Source organism: Anastrepha ludens, chromosome 4 (genome assembly GCF_028408465.1).
Source record: "Anastrepha ludens isolate Willacy chromosome 4, idAnaLude1.1, whole genome shotgun sequence".
Classification (NCBI taxonomy): Eukaryota; Metazoa; Arthropoda; class Insecta; order Diptera; family Tephritidae; genus Anastrepha; species Anastrepha ludens.
Window position 1 is genome coordinate 71,762,641 of NC_071500.1, and position 14,680 is coordinate 71,777,320.

General features: G+C 37.3%; 1 protein-coding gene across 2 annotated transcripts in view; it reads left to right on the forward strand.

Moving 5' to 3' along the window:
• LOC128859758 (uncharacterized) overlaps positions 1–14,680 on the forward strand; it is a 114,471-nt gene that overhangs the window by 38,525 nt on the left and 61,266 nt on the right. Inside the window, exon 1 of one of the 2 annotated variants that reach the window (XM_054096817.1) lies at positions 4,990–5,015. The exons of the other annotated variant lie outside the window; for it this stretch is intronic. The gene's annotated coding sequence lies outside the window, so the exon portion shown is untranslated. Of the gene's footprint in view, positions 1–4,989; positions 5,016–14,680 lie in introns of those variants that run through there. 2 annotated transcript variants of the gene reach the window in all.

Consider the following 14,680-nt stretch of genomic DNA (forward strand, 5'->3'; position numbering starts at 1 on the left):
TTATGAATACTTACCAAACGTACAAGTATATATGTATGCACTCGTATAAGGTCAGCACATTAAAAGTCTGTGGCTCATGCACAAAGTACTACGCAATGAGTCATTACCGCAACTTTTAGACACGGAATAGTCCTTTCACCATTATTTTATATGCAACTGTTAGCTCACCATTCTCTATGTGTGTATGTACATTAGGGTGCCTCACCAAAGCAGGTTGTTGCTTTTCCAGCGGAGTTATAAAATTGATTATATGCATTTAAGACTTCCGCCAACATGTTGTATTTCGAAAAAATATCGAGATTTACGTGAACTGGTCCGTAAAGTACTTGAAAGTTCTTCAAAAATCGAATTTTTTATAAACACTATATGTATATAAAAAATAGCCCCAAATAACAGCAGAGTTTAAGCTTCGGCGTAAAAATTTCGAGCCTGCCAGTTGTCCATCGACAGCGACAAACATATTCATGCTTCAAAGGTTATATTGCGCATCTCCTTAAACCATCTGAAATCATCACTGGCAATCGTTACCGACTGCAGCTAATGCGTTTGAATCGAGCTCTCAAAGAAAAGCGGCCGGAATGGGACGGTAGACATGACAAACTGATTTTGCTGCATGAAAACGCCATGCCACACGTTGCTAAATCGGTCCACAAATATTTAGAGGGACTGAATTGGGAAATCTTTCCCCACCCGCCGTATTCCCTAGGCATTGCACCTTCGGATTTCCATCTGTTCTAATCAATACAATTAGCCCTTATTGGGGAGCGATCCACTTCTTATGAGAGCATCGCAAACTGGCTCAATGAATGGATCAAGTCAAAAGAGCTCTAATTTTTCGTCAGAGGAATCCGTAGTCTGCCTGAAAGATGGAGTTTTAAAGTTGTTGCTTCCAATGACACATACTTCACGTAATATCATGTATTATTTAGGTGTGTAAATAATTCGTAACTTTGGTTAAGAGAGAACAACTACTTATTCCCATACCCAATGTTTAAAAATTAATTTTATTTATAAGAAATCCGATTTTTTTAGATACTTTCATATCGGTTCAGCTCACGTAATTCTCAATATTTTTCCGAAATATTTTGGCGAAAGTCTTAAAATATTAGTTTGGGAAAAAAAGAAATTTTATAATTCCGAGGAATAGTTCAAATTTGTTGTTTTTGTTTTTTTGTTGTAGAGGGGGTATTGCACCCTAATGTAAAAATGTACTGACAAAACCTATTTCGCACGTTCATCCAGCACCAGTTTAATAGCAAAAAACACAAGGTAGACGATCGTGTGTAGGTATATAGATACATACATATGTACGCATGTAGAGGTGCAACGCGCTACAAAATATAGCATGAATTAGGCGCCTGCTATGTATTTATATGGATCCACATACGGTTTGTTGCAACAGTCATTCTGGCGTTCAATTGTACCAAAGTAGTGCATACGCATGCGTATGTTTGTGTGTATATGGTATATAGCTGATGTTGGTTGGTTTTGTGGCAATCTATATCGTGTAGATAATAGATATGAGCAACAAATGAATGTGGAATCGGTGTGTTGCATGCCACACTAGAATACTCAATGAGGTGTTGAGGCAGATATACACATGTACTCGTATGTATGTATGATAATAGAACGCATTGCATATGATTGTTGCCACAGTTATTGTACTGGAAATCGTTGAAGCAAAATAGCTGTAACTACGTGTATGCACTTAGAAGCATGTGGAAGAGCGAATTGGTGTTTAGAAATTCAACGGATTGATTATGCAGTTAATACAACGGAATTTGAAGTCAGGACATAGTATAAAATAAAACCAGTATTTGTTTGAAAGAGGTGAACTCGAAAACTACTCTTTTTATTATTATCTGTGGTTATAGGGGAATGATCATTAATAAGTCTATCGTTTCTATAGTCCGATTTGAGGGTTAAGGCTACAACTGTTTGCAAACGAAGTAACACTAAATTTTATTTATAGTACCCTGGAATTTCACAATCCTACCGAATTCCCGAAGTATCACTACTATTCACGAACAGGAGGATGGTTCCATGTGTAGAAGTCCACTTAAATAAGGAAAGTCCCTGATTGCCATTCACTTGGAAATAGTCAACGATTCTTCTACATATTGTCCAAACAGCTTTTAACTTCTGGGCTTCGCCCAAATATCATCTGGGTAACTTCAGAACATCCGTTCGAAATCAAGCTAATTTGAAAGCCAACCCAATGAAAACCAAACAAAGCCTGTGCCGATTATCAGGAAAGAGAAACGACTGTCGGATATAGCGCTAATCAAGAAGAAGATGATGAAGTTCATGAACTTATCAAACGATTGATTGCTGTATGAAAATATATTAGATATCTATGTAATTAGCGCTTACGCCCTTTATTGGATCTTGAGTCTTGATGTTGTTCTACAATTAGATTAGGCCTACAGTTTTAAGCCGACTCCGAACTTTTTCGTGGCACAAATACTTTCGGAGGTTTGCTGATTAGACATTGAAGTAGAGAGAACACCTCCTGTGTTCATGTATGGCTCTAGACAGAAAAAAGCTTTTCACGCTCGGATTCGCCTTTCTTGACAGAATTGAAGGGGTCTCACAAATAGCTTTGCTCAAATGTATTAAATTCACAGGTTGCTTCAGAGATGGCTTAAGTGTACAACGGATGAGGCCTTAGTGTGTCGGATGATAGCCACTCAACCTAATCTAACCTAACTTTGTTATTGCCTGTCGAGGGGCGACCGCTATTAGAAAAACTTTTTCTATCCATCTTGGTGATTCATGCAAGAAGATTCGAATCTATTCTCTTGCGTGGTAATCACGCACCAACCCATTCGGCTACGGCGGCTGAATATATAGTAGCTAAGCAAATTTTAGCCCTATGGGTATGTGTCATAATTCATTCACCATTAAATAACACAAAGACTGCAACATGCCATAGAACAATAATTGAGTGCATATTCTGTATTTATTGACATACCGTTAACTGAAAGACATTCCTCAGCTCAAAATTGCAGTCATGTTTGTTTGCAGAAGGAGTACTTCTCTTAATTTGTGTTAGTAGTTGCACGAAATAGCTACCAACCAGTGAAAACTAATGTCGTTGTGTTGCATTAAATGGTTAACGGCTGTTAGTATCTTTATAAATGATAAATTTACGACTGACTTTTATGTAATGTATATGATATTTAAGCGTTTATATTTATTTAAGTACAACCATCCGTAAATTTACTCTTTAACCCGTTAATGCCTGTTGGGTATTTACATAGCCGAAGAATAGTGCGCATGCAAAATACTGATTCCAAAAGCTGATAACAGATTTGAGTTTTTTTTGCAAAATATAATATTTTAACTGAATATATTAACAAAGCGGGTCCAAATTACTGGTTGTTTTTGTTTTCAATACAAAAATTTAAGAATTGCAAAATAAAAAACAATATGGAGTCAGAAGTTATTAAAAAATTTGAAAAAATTATACACGAATTGCTTCAAATGTCCACGGAGCTTATCACAGCCAAGTGCGCGAAAGTCTTTATGTAAGGATTTTCCAATAACTGCCGCGCCACCCGTTGATAAAGAATTCATTTTCATAAAAAAGCCATTTGCTGTTCTGAGAAATTCGCATTTGAATTTCTTTTTGTTTCGTTGTTAGCGAATGCGCCACCCATTGTGCACACAACTTTCTGAAACCCAATACTTCAGTAAAAATATTGCTTACACTGCCCATTGAGATGCCTAGAACTTCTACTAAATCTCTTTCAATCACTCGACGATTTTTCAATACGATTTCCTTTATTCTTCCTACGATTTCTGGTGTTGTTAGGTTTTTGAACGACCGTGACGTGGTTCGTCTTCAAAGCTTGTACGACATCGTTTAAATTCAGCAGCCCATCTTTCTACTGCACTAATTGATGGCGAAAAACCCTTATCCTCTTTCAACATTCATTCATAAATTTCCTTTGCTTTTAAACCTTTCAAAAATAAAAATTCAATCAGTGCACGATACTCGATATCTTCCTTTGTTGAAAATGCTATGACAAGTCGCTACTAAATGGCTTGTAAACAAAGAATGAATTGACAGATAGAAGTGAAACTCCACGTACGTTCATATGAAGAGTGTACCAATATAACAGAAGAAATGGGCTTGTAGCAACGCCTTCTTTCATCGAACCGCAAAACTTATTGAACAACCTAGTATACTAATTAATAGCCAAGCTGCGCTCATGACCTTAGACAGCCCCCAACCACTTCAGTAGTAGTCGAGTCCTCTAAATCTAGGCTGAACTATGTCGGCCCGATGCTATCATGGATCCCGGGACACATGGGTATCGTGAGTAACGGGACCTCCGACTTCTTAGCTAGGATGGGTTCTGAGGCCACCTTCTTTGGCCCGAAACCCGTTCTACCACTTCCTTCTGCAGCCATCAAAGAGACGGTTAGCAAATGCGTTACTTCAACCCACCATCAAGCTTGGCAGGCTGAGAGGGGCTGCAGACAGCTGGTTGGACTGGTGACATGCCACTTTCTGTGGGCGAAGCACATGGAAAAAGGTGGGCATCTCAGACAGTGTCCTCTGCCCAGCTTGTGAAGAGGAGGATGAGACGGCGGACCACTTCCTGTGCGCCTGCCCCGCCTTCGCTCGAATCAGGTTTGAGGTCTTTGGCACTGATGTGTTAAGAAGCGACCACCTTGGCTCCCAGGCACCTCAAAATCTACTCAGATTTCTTCGGAGATCGGATAGATTTAAAGAAAATTTAAAAGGGAATCCGAGTGTCAATGGACTTAATTGTGTCTGCGTGCTGCACTTGGTAGTTGTCCCGACAAAAAAAAAACAAATACTAATTAATGGCGTGTCTTCAATTCCAAGGGAGCCAAGGGAGGCTTTAAGACACAATAACAGTTACTAAGATAATAAAACCATCATTCATATTTACGAATTTATTAAACCAAAAATATTTTAAAGTATTTTTCTTTCTTTTTTACTTTCAGGTAAGTTCCTTTCCCTTTGCTAATTCAGTTCGGTGAGTATATATGGCTATAAATGGTCTGCAATTAAAAAATGGCATAGCTACGGTTTATTAACGGTTCTTAATTTAATACTTTAATAATTTTTATATATATAAATATATTTTATATAATTTTTTAAACAATTTTTCTTATATAAGTATAGTGCATTCTACAGCAAAACCCCTATATATGAAAACTCCAAATTTGTACAAAATTCACAAAATATTAACAATCTTACAAAAATTACCGGCAAAAGTTTTTAGTCCGAATATTTAGAAAACTTCAAGGTATGCAATTTTCTATCACATTAATTATAGTATTATTAAAATTTCTTTTCGCCAAGGAGTTAAGCATTTTCTTCTATAAAAAAAGGATATTCTTTAATCGTATGTCAAAAAAGTTGTCAGAAATAAACGTGATTTTTGCGCTCTACTTTTGTAAAAATATAAAAAAAAACATTAAATAAAAAAGGAGTTAGAACTTGGAAGTTCATCGCGCTACTATTATTTTGAACATAGGTGTATATAATAGAAACTCGAACATCTGTCAGTATTGCAACAACTTGTGAATCTGCAAAATCTGCTTTATGCATATCTGCGTATCATGTCCAACAGATGCTCTGAAGGGGTACTTCTGCAATCAAAGAATTTGCTTCTGAAGCTAAAGGAACAGAAGCTGTGGAAATAAGTAGCCAACCCCTAGTAATTGTTTTTGTTTTTTTTTTTTTTGTTCAAACTATTTCACATTATCACATCGAAAACACAGAAAAATTATTATCCAAATTACTTGAAATTTACAAAACTATAAAAAATCATTTAACACAGAATTACAAAGGTTGCCTTTTATACAATATTTTGCACCCAATAATGAAAACACAGCGAAATAATAATGAAAATGGCTTTATTGTCTTTCCAAATTTTCTCCTTGGAAGTCAATACACTTTTGCATACACCTGACCCAATTTTCAAACTACTTTTGCCACTCAGAAGTGGATACCTCCAAAACGAACTGTTTCAGCATTGGAAACCATTGGCCTCACATTTTATTGTTGTTCGGGAACAAAAAGAAATCATGAGGTGCCAAATCAAGACTGTTAGTCGGATCATCGTTTAATTCTATCTTTTGAGAGTTCAAAAACTCTCTAGTGTCAGTCGATTTGTAAGAGCTCGCATTGGCTTGGTGAAGGATGATTCGTCTTCGGCGGTTAGTTTTCCTTTATTCTTCGAAAACTTCTCGTTAACAAATATTTTTGTACCACTCAGAATTTACTTAAGTTTGTTTAGTAGAACAGTTGCGACATGACCAGATTTTCCGAGACAACAAGTGATCATTTGCTCTGAGGTCCTTTTTCCGTAACATTTTTTGTTGGGTTATGCTTGCCTTAGAATCCCATACTTTCTATTCCTGTTTCGTTTCCGGCTCATCTTTCGTCGCCTATTATGAAATCATCGATGTACTTTGAGCCACGGCGGTAGAATTCCTTCAACATTTCTTTACACCAATCGTCACGAGTCCATTTTTGGGCAATTTTCAAATTATGCGGTATCCAATGAGAACAACTCTTCTTGGGCGCCAAATGTTCATGCAATATTGAATGTATGCTGGTCCCTCTAATGCCTAAAGATACCTATACCTAGCGATATGACATATGCGATCTTGTGTTATCATTTGACACACAGCATCGATTTTTTCTGACACAACAACCGTTTTTGGAACTCACACTAAGAGTGGTACTTAAATGCCAAAGTCGAAGTAAGTTTATCGATTTACTTCTGTCAATTTTCCCCGTGGATTTTTCTGTCTACATCTTGGATGTGGCAAAACATCCCAATCAGCTCCAATAATTTCTGCCGAGTGGCCAAAGATGTGTGTGGTCTTGCATTGTCATGATGGAATACAATACTTTTTCGATTTGTCAATTGGGGCCGCTTTTCTTCAACTGCATTGTTCAATTTCGTTAGTTCTTCAATGTAGACATAAGAATTTATCGTTCTGTTGGGTGGTAAGGGTTCAAAGTAGACGATTCCTTTGTAATCCCCCCAAACTGATAACTTTTGATGAATATTAGCTTTTGATGTTGTTTGATTCGCGATCTTTTCCGCTTGATATTGTTGTAAACAACCCCTTTTTTCATCGCCAGTTATCAGTCGTTTTAAAAATTGATCATTTTCATTACGTTTATTTACCAAATCGCAGCTGTTAATGCGTTGCGATAAATGCATTGCTTTCAGTTCGTGAGGAACCCATGTATCGGGTTTTTGAACATAGCCAAGTTGTTTTAAGTGATTTTCAATACATGTATGTGATACATCAAGTTTCTTTGCAATCTCACGTGTTGTACTGTGACGATCCGAATCGATTATTGCTTTGATTAGGGCGTCATCAACTTCAATTGGACGACAGACGTTTTTCATCTTTGAAAAATCACCAGAACGAAATTTGGCAAACCAATTTTGACACTGCCGTTCTTTTAAGGCTTCGTCACCATAAACACCACTTAACTTTTTATGAACTTGCGATGCGGTTTTCCCTTTGCGGAAAAAAGCAAAATACGACGAAAATGTTCCTTTTGATTTACCATTTTTCAACGAACGCCAAACGAAAACTTCGCAACCGATCAAAAAACTTTTTTTTACTGATTGACAGCAGAATTGCCAACTATCAAATAACAAAATGTGTTTTACATTTGTACTGCGTCTGCAAGCCTAAAAACTCAACCGAAGCCATCTATAAATGAAATCCGCAATTACTTAGTTGCCAACCCAATAGAATGTCAGCGCATGTACATGCATATGTGCGCATATGTATTTGTATGCATGCAAATATTTCGCTAGTTAAGGCTTCAATTATCCAGCGACATAGCCGCCACCCATACAGGCTTTCCGTAGTACCCCAAATTTAATGACACAAGATGCAAGTACAAGACATTGAAACTCCTTCTTTACTTTGCTAAAGCAATTAATTTTTCGCCCTTCATGTATTTTTTTTTTTAATACATAAACATGACAAGTGGTGAATAGATAGAGTAGAAGCAACAAAAATTACATTCGTTTGGAAGCACTTAATAAGTATAAGCAAGCCCACTTTCATAGAGGACAGCTTTTGTTGCTTCAACTCGTTACTTGTAATGCTCGTGCTTTGTCAATACGCTTTGTGTTCTCAGTCTTCTCAAAGTTTTGTTATTATTGTATTATTTATATATCTGGCACTTCTAGCGTTGTCACCAAAGTTTGGCATAATTTGCCATAACCATCTGAACGTTTTCATGCGCAACAAAAATATTGAATTAAACCCTGAACATTTTCGTGCGATTTTTTTTTACAATTTTCGTCGTGGATTAATAAGACAAGAATGCATCGATGAACTAGAATCCTTATATGACGAAGAAGCAAAATCCTTTAGTATCGTAAAAACTTGGCACAACCAATTTTCGTGTGTCCTGGCGAATTCTTGGAAGGTCGTCCAAAATCAGTTGTTGTGCCAGGAAATATCGATGATGCGCCAAATGATTGAGCTACTTACATATAAACATGTGAGATTAAGGCATCCTTGGTCATGAATATGACGAGCATCAATAAGATTTTGCCTTGTGGTAAAAAAGGTGAGTTCGCCTTGGATCCCGCACAATTTAAAAAGCGCGTTGAAAACCCACCTAAACAAAGTGCTTCGAAAATTTATTTAATGCAAAAGTGTATTTATCATCAGATGAGTACTTTGGAAAATTTTTTCCAAAAAGTGCAAAAGTGTATTTATCATCATGGAGAATACTGTGAAAAACGTTTTCCAACCACCAATGTTCATTTTGCCATTTTTAGGACATAAATAAAAATAGCAGCCCTCGTAACCCGTTATATTCAATAGTAATTTGCATTATTTTAAAAATATGTTGAAAATTTCTGTGGTAGTGTTTTAGTAAATTTAAGAAAATGTATACTGGCAACCCTAGAGAGAGGGAGTAGTCAGCTGATATGAATTTACGTGAAAAATCCACTCGGCGCAGATTTCAGCGGGCACGTGTACAACAGCAGATGCGTTACGCGGTGATGAGTTTTCACTTACATGGGACTTCCCAAGACTCATTAAACAGGTAGCAGCAGTAGAACAAAAACAACAGGAGCCATGTATTTTGTTTTTGCTTTTGGTCAATAAAATGTCAAAATCTATTACCAAAAATTAATAGTTTAGAGTAATTTAAAAAAGTAATTTCCAGTTTTTCTTAAATTACAATTGCAACCCTGTTGTTGCTACCTGTTTAATGCGCTTTGGGATGTCCATAAATCTGTTTGCGCCAGCTAAGAGCTTGTGCGGGTTGACGTTGGTGGGTAACCGGGCTATTAGTCTGTGTATGCGCTGCAGCTGTTTACTGTCTGTCTGGATGTGCGCAGTTGCTAACGTTTTGGAGAATTAAGCAATTTTCATTGGCGCGCCACATGCAGCAACACCAAATTGTCACGTTCACAACAACAGCCTTGAGGAAATTGTTTCTGCGTAGAAGGATACCTACCATAGAGTATTATGAATATATAAGTATGTGCATATGCTTGTTATTGTTGAACATTTAATACATATTGTGTACCAGAACGTCCCTGGTTACGTTGTTGTTTTATTTATTTATTTACTTTTTTTTTTTTGTCTTTTACCTGTTTCAGTGGTCACTACAGCCAGTGACTATTGCACATTTGCTGTCGACTGCCTCTGTGCGTAGTTCCTAAATTAATTTATGTACGACTGCATGTGCATAAATTCCTCTGTAAATACGTATTATATATTTATTTATGTATGTATTGTATATATGCGAGTATAGTGGCGCGTAATTGGCAAAACCTGTTCTTTGACTCTTCGCGTCGATGCTGTTGTTGTGCGACTGTCGATTGTCACCAATAGTTTACAACTTCTCTCATACCTCCCCTGGGTTAACTCATTGGCAATGTTTTTCAAAGAATGCCAAAATGACTAAAATGGTTTTCTTTCCATGTTCAACAAATACCAAGCTCATTTATCGGATTTGTCTGCCTTACTCTGCGTAAGATTTCAGTAGGCTGCATTTATTTGTGACGCATAGAGTCATCGGGTATACGATTATCTGCGTTTTTTAAGCAAAATGTTAAGATTTTCGGACTTCAAAAAGGTACCGCTACTCATACCACATACACTTATTGTGGGTATTGCGGCTTAAGAGATTTAATGGCAATTAAATAAATGACTGCGACTCAAGCGCATTGGCAATGTACAGAGACTTCCAAGAGACATCCAAAGGTTACTTTACAGAAAAATCAAGAAAATTGTAGGAATTTCCATTTGATTTTTATCTAGGCAATTGAGTAGTAAAGTCCTCTCTCGACGAACAAAACTAACACTCTACAAGGCTCTCATTATGCTCGTCCTAACATATGGCGCAGAAGCGTGGACGATGGCAACCACCGATGATGCGACGCTTGGAGTGGTTGAGAGAAAGATTCTGCGTAAGATTTTTGGACCTTTGTACGTTGGCAACAACAGAAGACAAGACGTTGACAACAAACAGAAATTGTATATTAAACTACGCACCGCCGTAGCCGAATGGATTAGTACGTAATAACCATTCGGGAGTGCATAGGTTCAAATCTCCGTGCATGAAACAGCAATTGAAACAAAATTTGAAATTTGGAAAAAATTGAAAAATATTCTAATAGCGGTCGTCCCTCCACATGTATTTCTGCCATGAAAAAGCACCTTATAAAAAACATTTTCCATTCGGAGTCTGCTTAGAATTGTAGGTCCCTCCATTTGTTCAACAACATCAAGACGCACGCCACAAATAGGAGGAGGAGCTCGACCAAACACCTAAAACGGGCTCGCCATCTATCGTTACGGATTTGAACAAGGCATTACGAGATTAACAAGCTCACAATGCATTAGTTTATAATAATAAGCTCCCCCCAAAGCCAGACTCTGGGTTTGCAAGTTTTAAATTTAAGAGACTTGTCAAAAATTCCTAAAAATTTTGTTTAAACTGTAATTCGTTTGCTTAGGTATACCTAAGTTCATAAGAAGTTAAGAACTTAAAATGATAATGAAAAACAAAAATATTGTTGGAATATTGTGTTTTTCTTTTGTGTATAATCTGTTACATAAGTTCATGGCAATTATTTTTTTTAATATGACGTCCGGTATATGTCCACCATGGCTATGAGTCACATGGTCCATTCGATCAGCCCAATTTTTGACTTCCTTTTTCAATTAATTTGGCGTCAATGGTGACTTGAATATTGCAATAAATCGTTTGTTAGAACCGAATATCCTTGATGTTTAGCTGAATAATTTTTGGAAACAAAAATTCAATCATCATGGCTCGATTCACCGTACCGGCAGTTTCTTCTTCATTTCGAAAGAAATAAAGGCCGATGATGCCACCAGTTCTCTATAAACGTTGCGAATAGACTTTTTTTGTTTTGTTGTTTTTTTTTTCAAAGAAAATTTCCGCAATTGGGAGGGTTGTTCTGACGTTAAACGATTCATAATGACTTTTGAAGCCTTACTGAGCAGAGTATATCGGTATCGATAGATCTAATGCAGCTAAAAAAAACATCCTAAATAAGATGTTCACGGATCGATCAGTGCGAGATACCAATGGGAAACTTCAAATGTCAGATGACGAGCAGTTGGAAAGATTAACAACCTTCTAATCGAAGGGAACGGACCTCCCAGCAACACTTTACTTCAACTGCAGGCGAATTCTCGCAATGAAGCCGATGTGCCCAACAGTGAAAAATTAAGGATGTCATCAAGGTGTTACTAAACAACTGTCGGCATTGACGGAATTCCCGCCGACTTTTATAAATGCCTGTCCGCACAATCTGCCTCACTTTTTTGCCCTTTTATTCAAGCTGTTTAGAATAACAAACACTTCCCGAAGGAGTAGAATGAGGCCATAATCGTTAAGATCTCATAAAAAGGCGATTTGCAGATCTGCGACAACTGGCGTGATATTTGTGTGCTCCCCACTCTGGCAAAAATCATAGCAAGAGTGATCCTTGCAGAACAGGCGAGTTTTCGATCGGGTTCCTCGCGTACTGAGCACATTAATACGCTACGAAATATCGTCGAGCAGATTTGCATGGGGTATTTGTAGATTTTATGAAAGTTTTTGACAGCGTTAAGCTGAACTTGATTTGGGCGGCTTTACGACGAAGAAATGTGCCTGATAAAATTATATCTTTAATACGGGCAACATACGAAAGTGCTTTCTGCATAAAGGGATGTCCGTTTTGATATACAAAGCGTTGTTCGCCAAGGATGTATTCTATCACCTTTACTGCATTCCCATATTATTGGCGATGGCTTGGAAGCTGCAAAACCAAAAGTAAGCCCCGATGGATATAAGAGGGCAGGCTTTCAGTGAAATTTAATGGGCGAAGAGCAAATTTACCAAAAACTTTTTAGAATAGTCTTTGACCGACTTCCTACTTGCCTCATTAGATAGTGTAAATTGAAATACTATCCGTACAAAAAGTGAGGGTGAGCATTGTCCAGCTGATTTTCATTTATCTGTTCGAAACATTAACTACAAAAATAAAAGAAAGTAAATCGTAGAATCCTTGTCCTGATTTGTGACTAGAAAACACCGCGGCTGTCTTAAAATGCATTCATTGTTCGTGACGATTTGGCCAGATCCAATAGTTTTCGTATTCGGCCGCTTTCCGTTAAAAATATCTCCGTTTCGCGTTAGAAGATGCATACATATGTAGGTAAGTCTTTGTTATCAACGACGTCAATCAGTTTTCTATTATTTTCTATTTTCTATAAAGAAATCGACATAAGCATTTCCTTTTCTCCCAAACTTAAATAAATTCTAATATATGTATTCAAGGAAATGATTTGAAATACATTTAATATAATATGTATGTATGTGTATGTATGTGTGTATGTAAGTAGTTTCAACAAAGAACACCTGCCATAAAAGCGGATACAAGCTGAAAATTTCCCTCACTCAAATGTAGATTGTATCCTGTGCAAGCACACATGTGCTAGTCCTTACAAACATACAAGCCACCTATGTATGTACATATGTATGTACATACTTAGAGGCACAAGTAAGCAGATTTTGCTCTTCTTGTGTATCTGGTTCCGCTTATTCTGACTCAGTTTTTTTCATTACTTGAGAGTAATCATTTTAAAGTATTTCACATATCAAATAACTAGTGGGAGGAAGGAAGGAAATATTCTATAAACACACAAATATGAATCTTGAATAGTAAATATTTAAACGGAACCATCTGCTTCATAAGAGAATCGTAGTTGTTTTTTGTTTAACAAAGTAAAAGGTGACCAGATAGCAATGATAGTTTTTTCAATTGTTATGTTTTGGTAGCTAGCAAAATTACCATTGGCGTCCCTCTGTTGGCAAAATTACGAATGGCATTTGTAAAAGAAATTGCCGTTGTTGCAGCGAGCACGACCCCCGAGTGTTCGACAAAGCATCACTACCCTATGCTCAGAAGGTACCGGGAATGTTTAATTTAAACGAACCGCGCACGTGGGAACCGGTCCATATTTTTTTCTTATATTGGTGGAACTGTTAGACACACATCTTCACTTTTTAGCGCCATCGGATCATTAGTGTCTGCCCAGCCGGCCGGAAATGTGGGCAAACAATTCTTGGATTTTGCATGATGATAACGCGCCACCGCACCGAGCCCAAATTGTGCTGGCTTGTTTGACCAAACACCAAGTAAATACCATCGTGCGAGCACCGTATTCACCTGATATGGCCCCGTGTGACTTCTTTTTGTTTCCCAAGTTTAAGGTACCACTTCGAGAAAGGAGATTTCAGTCGGTAGAGGACATCAAAGAGAATGCGATGAAGGATCTGAAGGCCATCACTTTGTCGGCCCACCAGGGGTGCATAAAGGACTGAGTTAAACGTAGGCACATTTGTGTTGCTTCATACGGGTCATATTTTGAACGAGATAAAATAAATTTGCCTGATATTTAACTCTGTTTTATTTTATTTAAACATTCCCGGTACTTTCAGATCATAGGGTATATTCCCAAAGATTGACTGTTTAGTGCAATTTATGGCATGGCATCATTAGAGCTTATTTCTTTCTTTTATGAGAACGGAGGCACCGCCAATGGTGCTCTGCAAAGAGTAATAGATCCCAGCTATGATTTTAAGAAGACGACGCTACATTTCATACAAGCCACGCTTCAAGCTGTGTTATTCCAAATATAATGGCATGTCTACACAAGAGTACGGTAACGACCTAATGCACTTGGTACACTTATTCTTCTTGGTACACTACCCGCCTCATCCAGATCCGACATACATAAATATTATTGTGATCGGATAAAGGCCACGCCGACTTTTTATATTTTAAAACTAAATTTCCGGCCGTCCGTTTGATATTACTTGTTACACTTATAGTATCTCCCATTATGAGTTCGTTTAATTTCAAAAATTAACAAGTAGCCCAAATTAAATTTTACTAATATATATAAAAGAAGCGCGGGTATATAAAGTTGGCTCTACACCGAATATCTTCTATCTTGTTCTATCCCTTATTTACTTGTTCTATTTACATTTATTTTTCTATCGTTCCTATCTGGTCATCCTATACTAGGTTAGGTTAAGTTTTTGTGGCAGTCGGCTTATAGTAGCCCACTCAGGCCATGTAGGTCCATTGTGGTAATACGTGTA